Source organism: Bombus pyrosoma, linkage group LG12 (assembly GCF_014825855.1).
Source record: "Bombus pyrosoma isolate SC7728 linkage group LG12, ASM1482585v1, whole genome shotgun sequence".
Taxonomy (NCBI): domain Eukaryota; kingdom Metazoa; phylum Arthropoda; class Insecta; order Hymenoptera; family Apidae; genus Bombus; species Bombus pyrosoma.
The window spans coordinates 9,388,289-9,409,697 of NC_057781.1; the positions used below are offsets into that span (position 1 = coordinate 9,388,289).

Genomic DNA, 21,409 nt, shown 5'->3' on the forward strand with positions numbered 1-21,409 from the left:
CGATGTTATCCTGGTTCGAGTGACAGCTCGGCGATATCTCGCCGCGTATATTCGCGGCAACCAGGATGCAAATGTCGAAAGACTCGAGATCGGCCAAGAACAAAACGGTGAACGAGTCGCGGAGGGCTATCGACGCTCGTGAATCGGTTCTCGATAGGAAAGAGAAAGAAACGCGTCGGCGCGAAAGAATGCGCTACCACGAGCGTCTCTTTCTCGCGAAATTCCATTCTTTGTATCTTGCATTCTCTGGATGTGCCACGTCTGTTAAGCCCCTGCTTTCGTTCTTCGCTGTTAACGATTTTTAGTTGGCTGAAAATTTATGCAGGTACAACATAATCGACGAGTTTCGTCGATAAGATAAACGTCCGAACGTTCTTTTCATCGAACTCGCCTCAATGTCATCAACTTTGGCTGATCTTCGCTCAGTATTTCGAAAATTGGAAAATTATAGCAACGCTTATCGGTATTATCATTAGATTGTCCGAAAAGTTTCTTCCGTTCTATAAGGAAATAATGGAAGCACAATATTTTTTGTTTCCTATTAGTTTATCGAATTATGCACGAACGTAATAATAGAAATAGAACGAAATGAATGATACCTAATTCAATAAAATAATATAAGACAAAAATTGTTGTTCATCTATTGTCAATTTACGAAACGAAAGAAACTTTTCGGACAAGCTAATAATTTTAGACAGTCTTTTCCTCCAACTATCGCCTCTTCGCATCTCCCACAACGTTTTTCATCGCTTTTATGCGCGCATTTCACGAAACGTCGAACGAGACGCGGAACGAAAGAGCCGATTTTTCGACGTCAATAAGAAGAAAAGAGGATCGAATACGCATTGGAAGATACGAAGACGCGATACATGGATCCTTGAAGCGTCGATCGACAGTCGGTTGTGCGGTGTTCGTGGTTCTTTTTCACCGATTTTCACGTCCGACATGGTTGCTCGTTTTCTACCTTTGCCGTTGTGCTGCATCGCAATCGAGAATCGCGATCTATTCCCTCGAGGCGATTCTGCAACGTCGATAATTGCTTCATTTGGATACGAGGCCGCGGATAGGTTAATTGTAAGTTTCAAGTGGATGTGATTGAAGAAGCGATTACGAGCGTTACTTTGTAACATGGCCGCACACTGATGGATATAACGTTGTTTTTCAATGAAATTAATAACAGGGTATGTTCCGATATTAAATATTAAATTACCGGGCTATTGGATACTTTCAATAAGAAAAAATCGAACAAATAACATCAACTTGTACCGTATCGTTACAGGGATTATGGGAAATAAAAGAAGCTTCGTAAAAATTCGAACAGCTTCCTCGCGATACCTTTAACATGCTTTTAGCGTTTAATATTTCTTCATCACGGTCGATTAATCGTTACGTAATAATTTCTCTTTCGTTCCGTAGACACGATCGTGCCTTATTTTTAATACTCGTTTTGCGATATAGTCGAATATAGAAGATCGACAAATCCAAAGTAATCCACATATTTCCTCAATTTTAGTTCTAAATAGTAATAATATTAATAATATTAACTGAAAAGTAATAATAAATTTATACTTATGTTATACGTGCTGTGTATTGTAGTATCGTATCAAATTATAAACAATCGGTCGAGGAACATGTGCGTGGTGGGGCTAAGACAAAAGACAAGGGGTTGCTAAGGGACAACAACGAATTAACAGTCATTGCGAGTTGAGACGTCAGAGAGTGCGAAGATTCGTGGTGAAGAAAGCTGCAAACTAACTGTCTAGTTGTCTTAATTATAATACGTTATTGTGATTAGTTCACGTTAAACAACCATCGTCTTCTGTTTAATCAACATTTATTCTAAATAAACTAATTGTAGTAAAGATCCTACAATAATATTAACTAAAGAGTTTTTTATTATATTGTTTATTTTTTTAATTTTACAATTTGTCCAGTGGGACATTAGGTAAAATGTTATAACATATGATTGAATAGCATGTGGATGGTTACCCCCAGCGGGGTGCCATCTTCGCGTTTTTTAGTTTATATCCTTCATGAGATCAGCTGGGTGTTTCCTTTTTAGTCTTCTTTCCATTTTTGCGTTGATCGCTTCCGTAGCCAGCCTGTTCGGGTGTGTTGTTATTCTTTCTCTGTACCTTTCCGCGTATCTGGTAATCTCCTCCTTGACCGTTGGTATTCCGAGGTCCTTCCGTATATCCTCGTTTCTAACGTACCATGGAGCGTTTACTATTGTTTTCAGAATTTTTTATTGTAATGTCTCTATTTTGTTTATATGGCTCTTTGCTGCTGTCCCCCATAGTGGTATTCCGTATGTCCGGATTGGTTTTATAATTGTTTTATATATTTTAAGTTTATTTTCTATGCTTAGTTTGGATTTTCGACTTGTTAGCCAGTGCATGTGTCTCCTTGTTGTCTGTATTTTGTCTGTTATTGTTTTGATATGCTGTTTCCATGTGAGTTGTGTATCTATGTGGAGTCCTAGGTATTTGACTTGTCTTGTTTGTGTTATGTGCGTGCCGTTCAGTAGGATGTTTGGTGGCGTCTGTTTTCGCAATGTGAATGTAATATGGTTGCATAACTAAAGAGTGATAATAAATTTCTACTTGTGTTATACGTGTTGTGTACATTGCTTACGTGTATTAATTGCTCTTTTCTTTTACTCGCTAAAATCATAAGAGGATACGTTAACGCAGCGAGTTCCTCGAATATTCGAATATCATAAACGTTTCGTACCACGAATAGCATTCGAACAAATCGCATTTCCATAAGGATAAATCAGTTTCTGGAGTACAAGAGAAAGTACTCTAAGCTAATCGTTGGGTCGTGCTCGTTAGAGGCACGCTAACGCTTCGATGCGACCCCATGGAAGGATTCGGTAATTGCTATTAAACCGGACTAACTATAATTCCATTTCTTATTTCGTCGAAGAATTTACGCGTACGATGGTCTCGGTGACACCGGCCTTTTGTCACGTTCTCTCGCGGCAATTTCTTTCGCCTCGCCAGAGTTTCCTGAATGCATCCGGATAGGATTCTCCTTCTAGATATTTTATTTGCCCCGGCAACTGCATTCCACCGGTCAAAACCTGGCAGATGCTCGTTTCTCCTCGCGTAAGGCCAGACCAAACGGAGAAATAAAAATAACGACGAGTTCTCAGCTTCTTTCGTTATTTGGAAGAAACAAATTTTCGGTAAACTGGAAAAATACAGTGTTACGTCCGGTGATTCTTTACGTTCCAGGCGGCCACCAGCTGTGCACATAGAATTAAGCGGACCGCAGTGATCCTACGGAACTGTCGTAAAACGAGGCTTTTCGATCTACCGTTAAGGCCGTCAATTGACATAAAACATCTTCGAGTCAAGAGGTTCCCTATGGTTATTGCTCCATCAGGTAAAAATTGGGGAAACGTGAGTTTTCCCATGTTCCCCGGGATTCCACCCACACTGGAGCAGTGGTGGGGGCGATCGCCACCGAGTAAGAGTTTTCCTTTGCAACAGCATCGTCACCGGACTTCACTGGTTCATCATCTTTAGAACAGTAAACGTCTCTTTACCGGGTTTCCACCCTTCGATTATTCACCTTAATTTACTTAATTTATATCTTACGCACCAGCGTAACTATATTTTCTACAAAGTTGTTGGAACTATCTGCGAACTGTTGATCAAGCATTCTACTCATTAAATTACCTCTATTATCCTAATCGAAATGGGGGATCGATCAGTTTCGTGGCGTCGATTGTCTAATCGTAACGGGAATTTACGACTCCCGTTGACGCGCTTCCTCGCGATCGCGTCTCTCCGCGACTGGTCGGAAAGACATAGAGTTTTACAGCTTCGTCGACAGTTCGAATGTCGCACCATGCGACAAAGGGTGAGCGTTCTCCGTAGCTCGTTTTCTCTCGTCGAAATTCCAAGGTGCCCGTTAACCTGAGCTCCGATAAAGACGCTAAAATCAAATTGATTATCCAATGAAATTTGCAACTAGAAAGCGAGCACTAGGATGCATCTTGATTCGTCGCGTTCCCATATCTTCGTTGCCATATACACGCGAACCGGGTGCACCGTGGACGCCGATTATGGCGAGGAAACGCCACGTCGAACAGATCGTGCCTCTTAGACTTGCACTTTCGCTACTATGTGAAAACGATCGAGCGCACGCTAGATACAACAATTTCTCCGAACCCCTATTTACAGAGGCAATTTATGAGGGTAGACCTACGATCAATAAAGAATTCACGATGCTGCGAGAGCCAGTCGCGTGTTCGCGTACAGACCTCGCGATTTATATGGTATCGGCACCGTTTCGTTTCGCATTAGTTAACGATTACACATCGTTTAGATCGTGTTTCTTATCGGCCCGTGGTTTCGTGTTCTTCAAGCCGGAACCAACCTGTTATACGCTTATTCTTCTTCGTCTTTTTATCCTGTCTTTCGTTCGCAACGAAGGAGAAGCCAGCGGTCGAATCAGGTTTTTAGTTATACACGTCCGTATTCGTTTGTCATCTCTTACGTGGCTTCTTGGATGTTTCTTTACAAACGAGAATCGTGAGGGAAAAAAACGTAATAATTTATCTAACTGTTGAGAATTTTGGATCTTAATAGCCGAAATAATGGTATAGGAACACTAAATTTACACTTGGAATTTATATTAGAATAGTTATGTATTTATTTGATAAACGATTTCAAAGATATTCATCGATACACATTTGCACGCGTCTCACCTTCTTCCAGATCGGACTGTTAACCGACAGAACAGTTTACATTCCTTTGTTTTCGAGACACAGCGCACACGCGTACTTCCACACACTGATATTCACATACAAGTATCACTACTACGCGGCTGATCTAGTCTAGCACATAAAATTATACATATCTCAATACTAACAAGTATCTTTCATGTTTCTTTAGTTTTCTTATTAGACGTGTCTATACGCAGTGTTGGTCGGTTTCCTGAATGTTATTTTCATTGGGAAATATTTGAACACAAAGTTGCGTATTTTAGGCCACGGAATGTTTACGAAGGATATTCTCAAAAGTTCAAAATTTCTTTTCGATGGTTCAATTTAAAAAATTGCGTTACACAGGTACATAGGAAATTATTTACGGTGTTAGAAGATAAGAGTTGCAGATTTTGCAGCCACGTTCGCCATACGAACGAAGAAGGAACTTTCCATCTGCCATCGAGGTATCGGCGCAAAAAAGCGGATGGTTCAGTAAGCATGCGCTTGCACGGGCACAATGTAACCGTTCGTCTAAGTGAATTTAGAGCGTCTCGAAGCTTGTAGCAAGCGTAGTGCCACATAACTTTTACGATCTAGTAATTTCAGGCCGCGGCACGGATCGCCAATTTCCCAGTTACCGTGCTACGTGTCGTGACGAACGATCGCGTGCTCCTCCGTTCTCGCTTTACATGCGTGGCTCACGTGTCGCGAGGCGTGTCGACTTCTGCACGAGATGGTCGTGGATATATTCAATCCATGGAACAGGTTTAAGGGAAAACGCGCAAGAAGAAGACGTTAAAGCCTCCCCATGCCGGAATAGAACCGCAGGATACGCGTTTTACGCGATCAACTGTTTTTTGTCATGACGGATCGTTTGCTAGGAGGCTCGATTGCCAACATCGTGCAAGCTTCTACAAGTAGACACCTCTCTGCTACTGTTCGCCTGCTTCGATAATAGTTTAATGCGGTGAGCTTGGAATTTAACGTAGCGGGGATGCGATTGTTTGATTAATCGCAGGTTGAAAAGCGATGAAACTGGAATATTTAAAAGTAGTCGGGAATTTCAAACGATTACGCACGTAATTTTGGTCGTGTAATTTCAGCTGCGATTGTCTCACTTTCCCTTCTGTTGAAAAAGATCTCCATTCGAATTTTTCTAACGATCTTTATCCAGCTACATCGTCGTATAGCTGGTCGGAAATTCTTATCAACGAGGGAAAAGTAAAAGCGTCGCGCATCCCGATTCCTCCAGCAAAGAAGATTATCTTTATCGGCATATTGCGTGTTTAAATTTTACTGTCGATACATATATATGTAAACTCCCTGGGGAGTTCAAGGGTGAATAGGGACTTTCTTTGTTTCACGGACAGGACGATTTTCTTTGTTTTGCGGACAGCCATTTTGAGAGACGCTCATTTCCCAAATGGACGGGCAAAGAGCAACATCAGAGATAGACAAGACCATAGAAGAAAGAGTAATTATTTAAAACATTGAAAATTGACGGAGAAGAGTACGTTGAAAATCGAGAATCGATTTTCAGGTAGACACTGCACAAAACTTGTTATTTATCGTTTACTGTTATTAATTGCTTGCTGTTTATTTAATTATTACTGTTATTGATTGTTATTTACTTCTGTATTTCATTTAAGTATTTTCACAATAAACTCGATTTTCAGACTTCAGAATCGATCCTCTGAATTACCACGTGATTAACGATCTTACATATATTTATATACTCATACAAGGTGTTTCAATCTTGAAAGTCGGAACGTATTTCGTAGAAGGTTTAGGAATCTCGATGATACAGAGTGGAAAAAAAGTGCCGAGCCCTGTACCGTAGCCTTTCGGCTCGTTTCCACGGGCGTGTCGGAAAAACAACGACAGAGGCGATCCTTTTAATTAGACAGCGCCGCGCGAGTCCTGTGAACCGGCGTCGTTATAAGTGGCACCGAGAGAACACGGACACGGCAAAAACTAAAGTGGATCATGCGGCGTATCCTACAAAGAAAATCTCTGTCGCGAACATGGAAACCCGGCATCGACGTGGACCGCGCCGATCGACTTTCACGGTCAAGTATACGCCGCCATATGAGATTGTAAATGTGACAAATGAGTGGAACGGGACCTCTAAACGTTCCACGTGATCGAGAAATCGCGGAGAAGACGCGAGACTCGTCTAATTCAGATAAACCAAAACATTTGTGTTAGATCGTCCAAAAAGTTTCTTTCGTTTTGTAAGGAAATAATGGATGCACAGTATTTCTCGTTTTATATTATTTTATCGAATTACGTATGATCGATTTTGTTCTATCGAGATAAATATCACAACGTTTGACAAATTAGGTTTCGTGTTTGTATAAAGATGCGTCGTTGTAAAAGACGTGTCTGTAAGAGAAAGACACTCCTCTGACAACTTAATAGATATCAGGATTTTACCATAACGCGTGATCGAATTGTTAGGCTCTTTCGCGTAATAATGGTGACACAGTTAACGTCGTTAGTTGGTAAACTTGTATGCAGGAAGATAATATCAAAGGATAATATTTCTCTAAAGGATAAATTAAACTAATCAACTTTAGATTTTTAAGTGGCCGTTATTAAACCCTCTTGCGTTAAAAACATGGAATGAAAATACTAAGCTCTTCAAACTTGAAATAAGTGATCGTCTCGAAGCGATTATAATAATTTGGGATCCCTCTACGAGCAATTTTTCAGTATTTTTTTAATTCACCAAGGAGAAGGTATTTTCGAAGCGAGTTAATTGAACCATCAGACAAGCGAAATGGACTTTTAATTTTGATTTCGTTGTGAAGGGTGCCGAGGAAAGTCGTAAAGAACCTTTAATGTCTGTAGATTAATAAGTACGGTGGCAAAAAGGGTTATTTAATTGCGGACCATTGGTGCGAAATTATTGGATTATTACGGTTTTAAAATTGAATGCAATACAATCGCGACAATTAATCCGTCGTTGATTGCAAAGATGTTTAAAATCTGAAGCAAATGGCTGATGGCACAAAAGCACAAAAGCGAGTACGAAAGTTTCTTTCGTTCCCCCCTGTGTTTCCCATGATTTCCAATTATTCGACTTTATTATCAAAGAACGTTATTATAAAAAAAAAAAAAAAAACTCAAAGACATCGCTGTTTAAATCGTAAAATATCTTTATTTTCGCTTAATCGTGTTTTATACGAAACCCTATCGTACAATACGAAACGTACTAAACGATATTCTAACGAGAAGGAAGTTTCTTATAGTTCCGCGTTTTAATTATGATTTTCCAAGGATACGAGGAAGTGATCTTTTCTAAAATAATAGCTCGATCAGTTCTCATGTAATTTATCATGTCGGTTATCGAGCAACTATCGTTAGAATATGCACGTAACCTTATCTTAATCATCGATCGTACAACGATGGGATACCGCGGATGATCGGTTTTCACGCGAAAAGAGTATTCCATTAGCCTAACCTAATTAATCGATAATGCGCTGAATGGGCGAGAAAATCGAGGATAGAAGACGCACGAGTCGTTTAATTAACGCTACCATGGAAACGCGGCTACCCCATTACGCGAATTATTTCGCATCTTTATATGGAACGAATTAACTATTCTGTATTGCACGTTCACGCCGTTGTGAAAGCTTCCTTTTAACCAACGATCATCGCGAAACACGATGCAACATTCGCCAGCTCGAACGTCTTACCATAATCTATGCAATTGAAATACCATAGAATCTTTATGGTATGTTGGGCGGTGAAATGATGCGTTTCCTACAAAATATTCATTCGCTATCCATTTACGCGACAGCAAAGTAAGTAAGTAAGTTTCCAGTCTTTTATAATTCGAAATAAAATTGCTGAGAAAAATGCAGTTTTTGAATGAAAAATGCAGTTTTCAAGTGGGAAGAACGTTTAGATGGAAAGTGGGTACGCTAAAAAGCTATGGAAAAATGTAGTCTTTATTCTATGACCGTTTTGACGCTTTGTTTTGGCGAATCAGTTTCCCTTAATTTCGTTTGCTCGATTTACTGCAATCTTCTTTCCGCGTCGGCGGCGATTTCAATTGTGGTTTCGCAGAAATCGCTTCCAATTACGGTTCGACGAACAAACGTGTTCCTTCGAGCATTAGAAACGATTGTACGTTAGTTTCCACGATAGGTATCCTGTAGTGGAAATATTATTTCAAACACAAACATTTTCTATGTATTATATCAACTAAGAACATCGACTGGCAACTTATAATTAATCGCGATAACTTGACACGCTCGTTTGTTCGTGTACCAAAAAAAATTTCAATTTCCTCCGCTTAATTAACAGCTGGATCGTAATATTTTCCTAAACAAAAGTGAAAAAACTAAATCGAAATAAAATGTTCGCTCAACCTTTAAATATTACAACGAGCGAGTAGTGGAGCTTTAATTTCGCGCGCAAATCATCTCGGCCTATATAGTTATTAGCCACGGTTCTTGCGAACAAAACCTCGCCATCCCCCTTTAGCTCGTCCAGCAATTCCAATTAAGCGAGTGCTCAATTAGTCGAACGGGCGCCCATGATCTCGCACACCGTAGGACGCAACAAACGACGCTAACAGTATCAGTGTCGGGCCAGAAACTGGTCTCCGACAACGAGGTGTCGCCGAAAAGCAAAAACCGCCTGAACTCGTACGCGGTTGTAACTCTTCCCCTAATGATACGTTGTCCGTCTAATTACCAGAGCCAAGGAATTAGAAGGGAAAGGTAAATGGCACCGGGTGATGCTGGTTTCGCGAGGATAGGCCATTGCCTGTAGCTCTCTGGCTATCGTTGCTCTTTTCAGTAAACGTCGATCCGGCATCAATCAGAAGCAGCATGGTGCTCGTTAGTCGTGAACGCATGCCACGTGAAACAAAGTCCAGGAAAGTCGAGTCATAAGTCACTGGGCCGAATGACGTTTCGCTTTTAATCTAGGTCGATAACGTGACCATAAGATCGGCCTCTTTCTCTATCTTTCTGTCTGCTGTTCAAGATGTATCGATTAGGCGACTCTGTTCCGTTTCTTCTTCTCGTCTCGGTCAATGGATGATGGACGAACTTGCTTCGACTTAGAACGTAGGAGTGGCACGGTTGATCGGCATAGTCCGTGGACGTCGATATCTGATACGAGTCAGTTAAGTTGCTTTTTTCAGACCGTCGTCAATGTAGGTAGTTTTGCAAGATTTAACGATGATCGCTGGAACATCCGTTGATTCGGTCAAAGAAAGGTTAACGATTTTGAGTTGGCAGTCGAGAACCCAAGGAAATCTAATTAATAGCTTTGGATAATGGTATCCAGAAATTATCATTCTACCGAACGATACCTAAACGATCGGTCCTAACGATGTTGTATATGCGTGACTTGTGTATATGTAATAATGAAAATTCGAAAGTCTAATAATTACTGCGTTGAATATTTATAGCGATTTTGAAGGATACTAGAATATCACGCATCCCACTTCCTATGTACATGTAATTGGAAATCCAGTGTTTGCGCATTTCACGGTTTTATTTAGAATGGGACAAGGAACGGTACATCGGCGAGGAAATCGATTGCATCGATAGTAAATTTCATTAAGTGACAGGAGACAGATAACGCGGCCCATATGCCAATTCGTTTCGCGTATTCGAAATGCCACTCTTGCCTCTGTTTAAGGGCATTATTACAGGATAACCCTATGTTTACGAACTCATTGTGCAGGTCGTGGCTATTGTGTCACGGTGCTCGTACGTAACTACACGATGGCAATCCCGTGTGGGAAACAACGGAAAAAATAGACGCGCCTAAAATAGACCGAACGGTAAAACGACAGAGAACACGCTGGATCTGCGCTCGTGATGTTAATCGTTGCATTATCTTGGAAACAGGAGAGATTTCGTAAGAAAGATTCTGAATCGTGCATTACGTAACACGAATTGCCTACCAAGATAGCGGTTAAATACGTGTAGTTACGTCGTTACATAATAAAAATGCGGTTTTGATTCTTGACACGATTTAATTTAAAAAATAGAACTCGTTCTTCGTATTGTAGTCATTTGTTCGTCTAATTATACATACGTATACTCTGTAATACGAGATAATGTTCCAGATAATTTTAGTAATCGAAATATATTTTCGTTAACAAAAATCGTTTAATGCTTATCAATTTGCATAGTAATAACGATTATACCTGGGCGTATGAGATAAAAATAGAAATAAAAAAAAAAAGTTTGGCAGCAGTAGGATTCGAACTCGCGACGAACTGGTCGCGCGAATATCGCCGTGTTTGAGTATAACGTAGTGTAAAATAATCGATAATTATAACGATGTAATTATATTCAAATGTTTGTTATTGCATTTAAAAAAATGCAAAAGAATTTGTCAGAAGTGGGATTCGAACCCACGCCCTCAGAGAGGACCAGAACGCCCAGAACTCAGTTTCGAACTGAGAAGGTGTGAACCTTGAGTCTGGCGCCTTAGACCGCTCGGCCATCCTGACATGTACGAGCATTCGTTCGCTTTATGGTTTATACCGATCTGAAATGAATCGATCGTTGTGGTTATACGAATATTTTACGAAATTTACGCAATATTAATTTACTCTGAATGCAAATCTTAATTGAATAAATTTTTTATTCCATGTAATCTTATACAGTATCAATAACCTCGGATCATTCGATTTTCAGTGTCGATTGCGTAGTCGGTGTTGGTAGTCACTCGTTCCACGTGCTTCGTGCAATTACTCGACGCATCGAATAACGAATAAAGATGACTAAGGAATAATTTTTATAAATAATTACTTACAAACAAACGTTGGGATTTTACAAGCTATTTTTTATTCGTCATTCGAAATAAAATTTGCTCAACTCTTGCCTAGACCCATCACTACCAATACTATGCATATAACATAAAGTATTAATAGTATCAATAATATCAATAACGTTAAATTATACAATCGTCAGTGTCAACTCGTCTCTACCATATGATAATAATAAAAAAGGAAATAATATTTCTATCTGTACGATATAACTGCATTAATTCGAGACAGCTGAATCGTCAGCCTCAACCCATCACTACCAATACTATACATGTAACATAAAGTATCAATAATATCAATAACGTTAAATTATACAATCGCCAGTGTCAACTCGTCGCTACCATATGATAATAATAAAAAAGAAAATAATATATCTATCTGTATAATATAACTGCATTAATTCGAGACCGCTGAATCGTCAGCCTCAACCCATCGCTACCAATACCACTCGTTCTCATTCGTTGTTATCTGAGTGCAAAGACCCAAACGCGGTACCTCTTCCGTCCCAAAAAAGAGAAGAAGCTGAACGTTACAGACGAAGCGAAACGATACAGGAGGAGGGCACACGGTGGTTACGATTCATCGTGCACGTTCCTGCGGATCTCTGGCGGCCGAACCACCCACAACTCCGACAATGGCGTGGGAGCAAAAGAGGTGTCAGTGGCCGTGGCATATCTCGAGTTTATTATACGGGTCGACCCATCTTACTGGTTAGAATGGTCGTATCGAAGACGCGCTCGTCATTACGACCTCGCAAGAGGAGGGTTTCTCGGATGGAGCCTATTTTACGAGCCACGAAGAATCGTCGCCTGGAAGAAGTTTCGTTGGTATCCGGCCGTATTACTCAACGTCTTATGGGATCGTACGGGGGGCTCGTAAATCTCGCCGAATGATTGAGCGAGCTACTAATCCGATATACCTATTCCAATGAGAAAAGAAAAAGAAGAAATAGAAAATGGTAACTCGTGGAAAGTTAAGGAAAGATGTAACGCGACAGATAATGCTGCGAGTGGAATTCAAAGGGAAGATGGATGTAGACTCTTCAGACGGTAGCTTCTGGATTTTGTAATTCTTGGGTCTTTCAAATTATGCTATTTGGAACTTCGGAAATTTTATAATACATTCGATAGAAATTTCTTTACGAGTATCGATGCTTCGTTTACGAATTTTAATGATTCAATCGCGGTGTTTACGATTCGTAAAGAAAACGATCGCCATACGCTCTCATACGTAAGAGGCAATTGAAGATAAATTCATATCTACAGAAGGAAATTGAGGGAATTAATCGTCGTTTGTTTTTATCACTGCGAAAAACAGGTTTTATGAAACGATCGAATCAATTGGAATTTAATTAGGGACGCTTTAGAGGCAAACGACGATAGTCTCGAGTGAAAGTGCGACGACAGAAAAGAAAAACCGTCGCCCTGGCGTACATGGAATTACAAGCGCGATAATTAGTCGTGAAAGTGTATCGGTAAAAAGTGTCTCATAAGAGAGGAATGTCTTTTCGCGCAATTATTCTCGGAAGATAAGAAAGAACGAAAGAAGAAGGACGTCGGTGGATATTTCCTCGTTTATTCTTCGTCATGATCACGTTATCAATCTTCTGACTGCCATACGATCGGGAGAAATCGCGGTGACACGACCGCTGGAAAAACTGTGTCTAACCGCGTCGATACTCGATACGTACCGTAAAGTCGCGTCGCACTTTTATCCAATTAGCTTGACGCGTATCTCACGTTGTCTCCGCGGCACCGGTGTTATTTTACACCAGCCACTGGCCCAGATTTCTCTGCGCTCTATACGGACACACTTTAAAACCCTATTGAGTAGGGTGAAAACCACCAAACCGTGCCACGTGTATTTCTATACTCAAAATAGTTTTAATCTCTCTCCATATCTGTCGTACCAAAAAAAAGAAAAAACAGAACAAAGAAAAGAAACATAAATCGTGCCATGAGATTTCCATCGAAGCAGCCAGTAGTTCCCTCCTCCGTTATTTCATCGCACGGATCCTGTTCTTCAGTTTCGACTTTTCGCCACGGTTTCCTTGAAAGCGAAAGAGGAACGCGTGGATTTATACGAGCAGGAAGCACGGAAAAAATATCTGTTCCTGTAGCGTGACCGACGTGGAATGCCGAGATCTAGCTGGTTCGCGATCAAACGGATGAGAGAATCTGCAGCCTGGAGCTGCGACTAGACGCAACGTATGCAAAGATGTTATGCATCAGGCTATATCCAGTTGGCTACTTGCGCGTTGCGAGGTGAACAAACTCTCGCTGCTTTTCTACCTCTTCTTTCTATATACCTGTCTCTTTTAATATTGCAATACTTATATTCATCTGTAGCGAGCTACGCTTATTTTATCACAAATAAGCGGCAAACTAATAGAGTTTGCCTTCTTCTCTCTCCCGTGTTCTCCCAGTTTGATTGTAAAAACTGAATGAGGGAATACGCTTGGAAATTGTTGTCGTGCCCCGTGTAGCTATATGAGCTGTCATTTTCATTTACGGAATTAAATTGCAGATGTTAGGTACACAGGGCTGAGAGATCGATCGTGGGAAAGGTTGCGAGGGTAATTTGGATTTGTATATTATGCCATAGAACGTTGATAGAAAGATTGTGAAATTAGTAAAAAAATATAATGCAATTATTTTTTACAGCTGGAGTAGAAGTATTTTCTATATGAAATAATACAAAAGATCTTCTTTTATTTCTAACATAATTTTCCACGTTCATTTGTTATCATTTCATTTCCTCTCTAATAGACTTGGAAGCATAGAGACTCGAAGAAAGGATAGATCATAACTCTTGCGTAGACTTGCGCGTAAGAGTCCGCGTAAATAACAATGTAACGCTATTCGTGAAAATAATCAGACACTCCAAAGTAGAATACGTATAAACCTTTCTCTCGAAGAAACAGCTTGTGCAACAAGAGCTTTGTATTCGATTTCACGAGACGACTATCTCTCGAAGAAGCCACGCTGGTAACTATTCATAGATACAATTATTAATCCAACTGGAACGTTTATTCAAGCTCTCTAAATATATCGTTGATATTATATTATGCTACAGAAAACGCGTACACGTTCACGTACACGTAGGTATATTCAAAGCAGGATCATTTTCAAAGACGATAACCACTTATCAGGCTGCGAGTCCTGCGGGGTGGACGTGGCCATCTTACGGCGTATACGTGAGATAATGGCGAAGCTGCTGGCAACTTCTGACGTTGATTCTCTTTTTGGCCGTAAATCGGCGGCCCCTTAGAAGCCGCGATAAATTACTTTACGCCTGAATCGGGGCTAACGCCATGGAATCCCGTGGAAATGCGCGGCGTACAGAGTTCCTGCATAGCGTTCGTTTTGTTCGCGGGTATCGTTCCAAGTGGCTTAATGACTGCGGCACAGGGATCGGTAACGAGACCGAAGTTACGGTTGATAACGCGATTCTTCGAAAATTTTACGAGCCATCTTACGTTTCTACAAGTGTTCGAATACATTCGTGAACAACCGTGCCTAATACGATCTAACTACCTGTCAATTACGTTGTTATCAGGATATAAATACTCGAGGGGATGATGAGAATCGGATGAATGTGCATTATGGCGTTGCTAGATCCGTCTAAACGGATACGCGTTGGAACTGGTTTCAACCTCGCACGGAACGTTTCGTACGCGGTTCCTCGAGCCCTTAATCCGACATGCAGATGCGTTATCCGGCAAAAGGGATCTTTATACCACTAGGGGTTCGTCGCATTATGCGCTGCGTATTCGCCACCGTAAATCTGCCAACAGGGCTCACCGGTTGTCAATTATTTCGTTATCAGCGTGATAAATCGACACTGTTCGCCGGGACAATTGTCGATTGGTTGGTTATCGCGCCGGCTCCATCTGCCACTTGTCAGTTGTTCGCTCGACTTCGTTATCAGGTTAACCCATATTGATAACGAGCGACGAAGAAGAAGAACGCGTCGACACGTAACGGCGTACACTTTCGCTGCTACAGAAATTAGTCTTTTGATTATCGCTAAATTAACTTTCCCAACGAAACTTCGTTAATCATCGTCGATGACGTACACGTCATATTCGATTTGAGGCTGTTCGAATCTTCAATAGCGATATTCCGGTAAACATGCTTCGAACGTAAATTGCATCCTGATAGCAATTACGAAACAAATGCAGGCGTACAAACGTACGATCACTCGGAATGCTTGCCACGCGTGAAACGATTTTGCGAATTCGAAAGGACACGACGGCAGTGTGCCAGGACCCCCTCGATTCTAATCTCCAGTACCAAGCAATCGCCAATTACCTCGTTATCAGACCGAGTGTCAGCCACGTAATACGAATAATAGTAGAAGCATCGACCGAGATAAATCTGTATCAGTTTACCCCGGCAATGCCGCGCATTCGAACGGATGCGGTGGAACTGGTTTTCTTCACGGCGATAAAAGTTCCTCCGCGGATCCGTTGAACGGAAGAGGGACTGTTGTTTTGGTCGAGGTGCAACCGCTGTGAAAAGCCTTCAACACTTTTATAAGAACGCTAAGCGTTTAAATACCGTGGAACGCTATTGAAGCCCGACACGAAACGAACAGACTTTAGAGACGACTTGCGTTTCACGGTGTCCATTTATTTCGCGATGACAGACGATTAAAGGATTTGACGAGGGGCGTGGATATATGGAACGATCTTTCTGCGTATAACGTACGTTTTGGTTAATAACGACCAGAAACTACAGAGTAGGGATAACAATGGAGACGCGTATGACATCCGAGACGGAGATTATCGTAAGATAATTTCAAATTTATCTTAGAAATAAATCTTTCAGTTTTTATTTTTTAACTCTTCCTTCTCTCCTTCGTTCCTTCTAGTATATTATATCAACTTCAAGCGTCCTCTGTGTAATCCTGTTCCCAAGATTTTAATCGGGCTTCCTTAAATTTACTCGTTGATGAGCCTACGCGATAGTAAAAAAAATGAAAAAGTGAATTTTTGAATTTTTTCAGCGGTCAACCAATTACAGCTTGTTCTACGAATTCATGAAATTACTTTTCCACGAGAATTTCAAAATGTTTAACCGATTATTGATCGAATTAATGTTTAATCAAAATGTTCAATTCAACATGGTTGAAAAATTCACCCGATCAATGGCTAAACAAATGCCTCATACACGATGAATTTTATTGGGCAATGGTCTGATTTAAGGGGGAACGATACGAGGAATAAACAACGTCGCGAGTAAAGGTAGTAGCTCGATAATGTCTTCACGGTGAAGCATGACGGTGCCAGGGATGTTAATGTAACCACGAAGACCAAGAACGACGAGGACGCCGACTAACTTGTGATCCCTGGTCGGGTCGTCGTGACCCGGCTTACATTAACTTCTGACTCCTTCTCTGCTCCTTTGCGTCTCTGTTCTCCTCTTAAAGTCGGTTCACACCGCTCTGATAAGATCGACGCGCCAAAATGTCACGCGTCATAAATATTCCAATAAAACGTCGCAGCTGCGAAGAGACCAAGCGAAGCAATTTGGTCGTACGCATTTGAGAAAATTGAATTTCGACGCGAGATAAATGGAACTGCATAAACGTTCAACCGTGGAATAGAAACAGTGAAATAATCGAAATGAATATTGCTCGAGGAATATCGATTCGGGCGAATAATAGATTAAGCCGAATCGAGGAAAGATTAGAAACTTAAAAAATTAGATTAATGGGCTGATTTATCGGCACCGGGGCTTCCGGGTGTGCGCAATGTCTTTACCGGTGTTCTGCGAGCATTCCAATTAGATAAAAATATTCTTGGACGCAATGGGGTAATTTTTCTTCTGCTATCTTTTCAAATCGATTCGTTTGATTCTGTTAAGAAGATAATGCGCACAGATCTAGTGATTTATCTAGTGATTTATCCAGTAATTTCCCAGGATTTTTGAACAAGGTCACATAGCATGGTAGACGATTGCCATTCTCCATTCGAAATCTTTCTCCGCCTTCTCCTTGGTAAGACGATTTCTCCGTTATTCTATCAGCGCATAAATTGTTTCCATTTAAACAAAACGAGGAAACTATCTATAAAATATATGAATGGACGAAGGAAAGGAAGGAATTGGTATTTAATATTCCTAGCAACCTGCAAGTTATCTTAAAGCGTACTCGCGCGTGAGTAGATTGAATATAAACTAAACTTGTTTCTTGAACATACATATTTATATTTTGCATAATAAAAAGTTGAACCCTTCGTATGGCAAACATGGCGAATATGGAAGATTGAATTTTTCAATATGCAAAATAATAAATCTTACGACGATACGAGTGTGTTTCTATTCCATTCACGTGTGGGTAGAACTTTAGGATCTATAAAAGGGTTCTGTTGCTCCGTTGGCATGAAACGCACGCATGCATCAGCGGACACTCGACGCGAGTTCACGTGCGTGTCTTCACTTCCTTGATCTCCATCGAGTCTCTTGCTACGCTCCTTGCTTAGGGCTGACAGTTATTATACGCTTAATCATTGTTTATCATTCCATGGTGTTTACAGTGCACATAATCCTGCCGTAAGAACCGTGATACGAATCGCGTTAATGGTGTTTCTAACGGGAAGACGATCTTCATCCATATTTTTATATCTTTTATGATTAGAACGACAATGCCTCTCTTCTCTTCCGTTATATTTATCGTAGTATTTTTACTGATGAAAAATCCTACTCGTTATTCTGTTTGTCGACGCCAAGTTCAACTTCTCTATGGAAGAAGACACCTTTCGATGTTCTTTCTTATTTTTTTTATTTCATATTTTCTAGGAAAATAAACGAACACATACTACCCATATCATCTATAACAATCTGCGATCAAATTCCGAATAATATAATGTTCCTCCTCCAGTCGCAAACATTCCAAGTATTAAACATCTCTGTGACTCGTTGCCAATCAGCAGATTGGATAAAGTCACTGTCGAGCATCAACGAGCTGGACAAGAATCCTGTTCAAATTAAATTCCGCATAAAAAATCTCTTCGCCAGTCCGAAACATTCCAGATCGTAATATAAACGCGTGAAACATAAAACGCGTCGAGGGGCAATTCTCAAATGAAATTCTCGGTTGGTTCGCGGATAAATTCCTTACGCCACGCTGCCGCACCGTACTTCGGCGTGAACACCGTCTTAATCCCCCGTGAGATTGGCCAACCGGTGAGACGAGAGTAAATCGTTGACATTGCGATTGACCTTTGGCAATCAACCGGGTGACCATTGCGCAGCCGACGATACTCGCGGTTGTTTCATTATAAAGACACCGCTAATCAAGTACGTCCGATCGCGAGATGAGATGCAAGCTGGTCTTCTATTAGCTGTGCCAGAGCCAGGGTGGAGATACGTCGTAAATTGAATGCTCGTTCACGAGGAAAAAATTCAATCTGGTAATCGAGGGTAATATTCTGGGTAATTGGATACAGAGTAGATATTTAATTGACTGCCTGTTTTATACGAAGATTTGGTATCTGCGTGTTACGTGCTTCTTCCATAATTAACAATTATTCTCTTTGTTTTTCTGTCTTTTTCTTTTCCTTTTTTTTTTTTTTTTTTTTTTTTTTGAGATTACGGTGACCAGTTTCTCGTCAATTTCGACTCAACGATAATTTCAGATATCAGAGCGAATATTTTAGGTTTAAGCGAAAGAATAGAGTTTTCCAGGGTTGAACCGGTGAACGTGCAAATTACGTAGACTTTCAGAAAAACATGGAATTGCTTTAAAAGACTAACGACTTCATTAGTATACTTCTTCGAAATATTTACTCTTTTTCGCTTTGTATTCCTTAAACGTCGTTGTGTGAACTTTTGCTGCCCTTTTTCCATCACAAGGTTTCCAATTTATCGCGTTCGCTTACCACGAAGACTACTCGTTAGCGTCTAAGTTACCGGGACTGAATTTTTTTATGACGATAGAGACGTTGCCCTAAAGCATTCCATAATCACATGTTCCAATGCTTAATTTTTAATTCTTTAGCACGAGGCGAAGCGAAACGCGATCGTCTGCATCGAACAGCTAGCATCGTGTAACGGTAACGGCACCCGTTAAGCTGCGGTTACGGTTGACGGTCCCCAAGACCGGCATCGAGTTATGGTAATGCTCGCCGCGTAATCAACATGCGAAAAGGCTACTTACAGTGGCCAAGCTGATGTACAGGCGGCTTCCTGAAGAATCTACGACTACTTTCGATAATTGGAGCAAAGTGAATTCAGGAATTTGGAGAATATTAAACCTTTGCATAGGTCCTAATCGTTGTTTCGAAGAGAAATGATATTATTATTTCGAAACGAAAATTTTAATAACAATAAAAGCCGTAAAAATCAGTCCAGTGAAAGTAAGGATTCTCGTTTTTTCAATTTAATAATAAATTGTAATTTTTAGCGATTCGTAATTCGCTGGATCTGAGAAAGAACGACAAATGTTAAAAAAGGAAGACACGTCGGTGTTGTTGGAGAGATTTTTGTGACCTGACGTCGAAACGAGTAGAGTCAAATTCGATATAAAATAGCCAGAAGAGACGTGAACCAGTGAAATTGTTGTTTCATAGATTCTAGGTTCTTCTCTACGTGGGTGTTTGTTTAGAACCGCGTGGATAATAGAATTGGATGTCGGATGTGAGTCAGCGAAAGAGCACTGAGAAGAGGAATGGGCTATAAAGATTGTTTCTTTTTTTTTTGCGACTTTTAGATTTCGTAAATGTCAATAAGACGAGGGTAACAATTTGGGTGGCTACGTACAAGGTGGTCTATAAACCTGTCTCTATAATACGAGTATTTGGATTAAGTGTCAAATGCGTACCAAATGAGAAACTTCCTCATAAAAGTCTCCGATCGTCTCGCGTTTCTCAAATAAGTAGTATACCTTTCCATTTTCATATCCTTTTTACAACTTTTACGCTGACTATCTGACTAACTTTTACGCGTCACCGTATTATTAGGTTGTCCGAAAAGTGTCTTTCTTTTATGGACTTCTACGACAACGCATCGTTGTACAAACACGAAACCTAATCTGTCGAACGTTGTAATCTTTATCTTGGTAGGACAAAATGGATCATATCGTAATTCGATAAAATAATATAAAACGAAAACTGTTGTGCATTCATTAGTTCCTTATAAAACGAAAGAAACTTTCCGGACGACCTGATACATAGGATCTATGCGAAGAATCGGACACATTCGTAATATTTCATATTTAATTCCACAAAATTATTTCACGAAACTGACAATTAACGAGCATTGAAAACACGAAATCTTCTATGTATTAGATTAAATTGCCTGGGAACGTTATTGGAGCGGAATTTCAGTGAGAAGATTGTTTGCCTCGTGTATTAACGACGGGGGCAGCTGGTTGCAATTACTTCGGTTTCAGGGCAACGCGTTTCATTACCGCAAGATTGATCGAAACGAAGCTCCGTTTATTATTATAAACGTAGCGTATGTAGCTACGTAGGCATCGTGTAATTTGCATCGAGCGTACACATTTTCTTGGCCTCTGCGTGTAACAACGCGTGGATTTCGCGAAAGTGTGTCAATAATGAATACGGCGAGAAGAATTATGAGAAGGATGAGACCGGTCCACGCTGAATAAATTAACCGGCTCGTAGCAGTTTCGATATAGTAAATGTTTTTTCATGATACCGGAATTAATTGCACCGGTTGTAAGAACATGGATCTTTGGCTTTCTTTAACGCGAGCCAGCGGCGTCGATTAAATCTCGACTTTGATCGTTCCACCGCTCGGATTACAAAGTCTTCATTGTAATCACCTATATTTCCATGAAAATTTTCGTTCACCCCGCCTTTTCGACAGGCGATGAAACGATCATAATTTTTGCGATATTTTCAGGTTGGCTTTCCA

At 40.5% G+C, this 21,409-nt stretch overlaps 1 protein-coding gene and 1 non-coding gene across 10 annotated transcripts in view; one reads left to right on the forward strand and one right to left on the reverse strand.

Annotated features, from left to right (window-relative positions):
• The window catches only part of LOC122573679 (ankyrin repeat domain-containing protein 6), a 134,343-nt gene that overhangs the window by 84,755 nt on the left and 28,179 nt on the right, over nt 1-21,409 (forward strand). The gene's annotated exons all lie outside the window — the stretch shown is intronic.
• Nucleotides 11,088-11,207, reverse strand: Trnal-caa. The gene is made up of 2 exons: nt 11,170-11,207; nt 11,088-11,132 (listed from the first exon to the last, which is right to left on the reverse strand). It is a non-coding gene; the product is annotated as a tRNA-Leu (tRNA).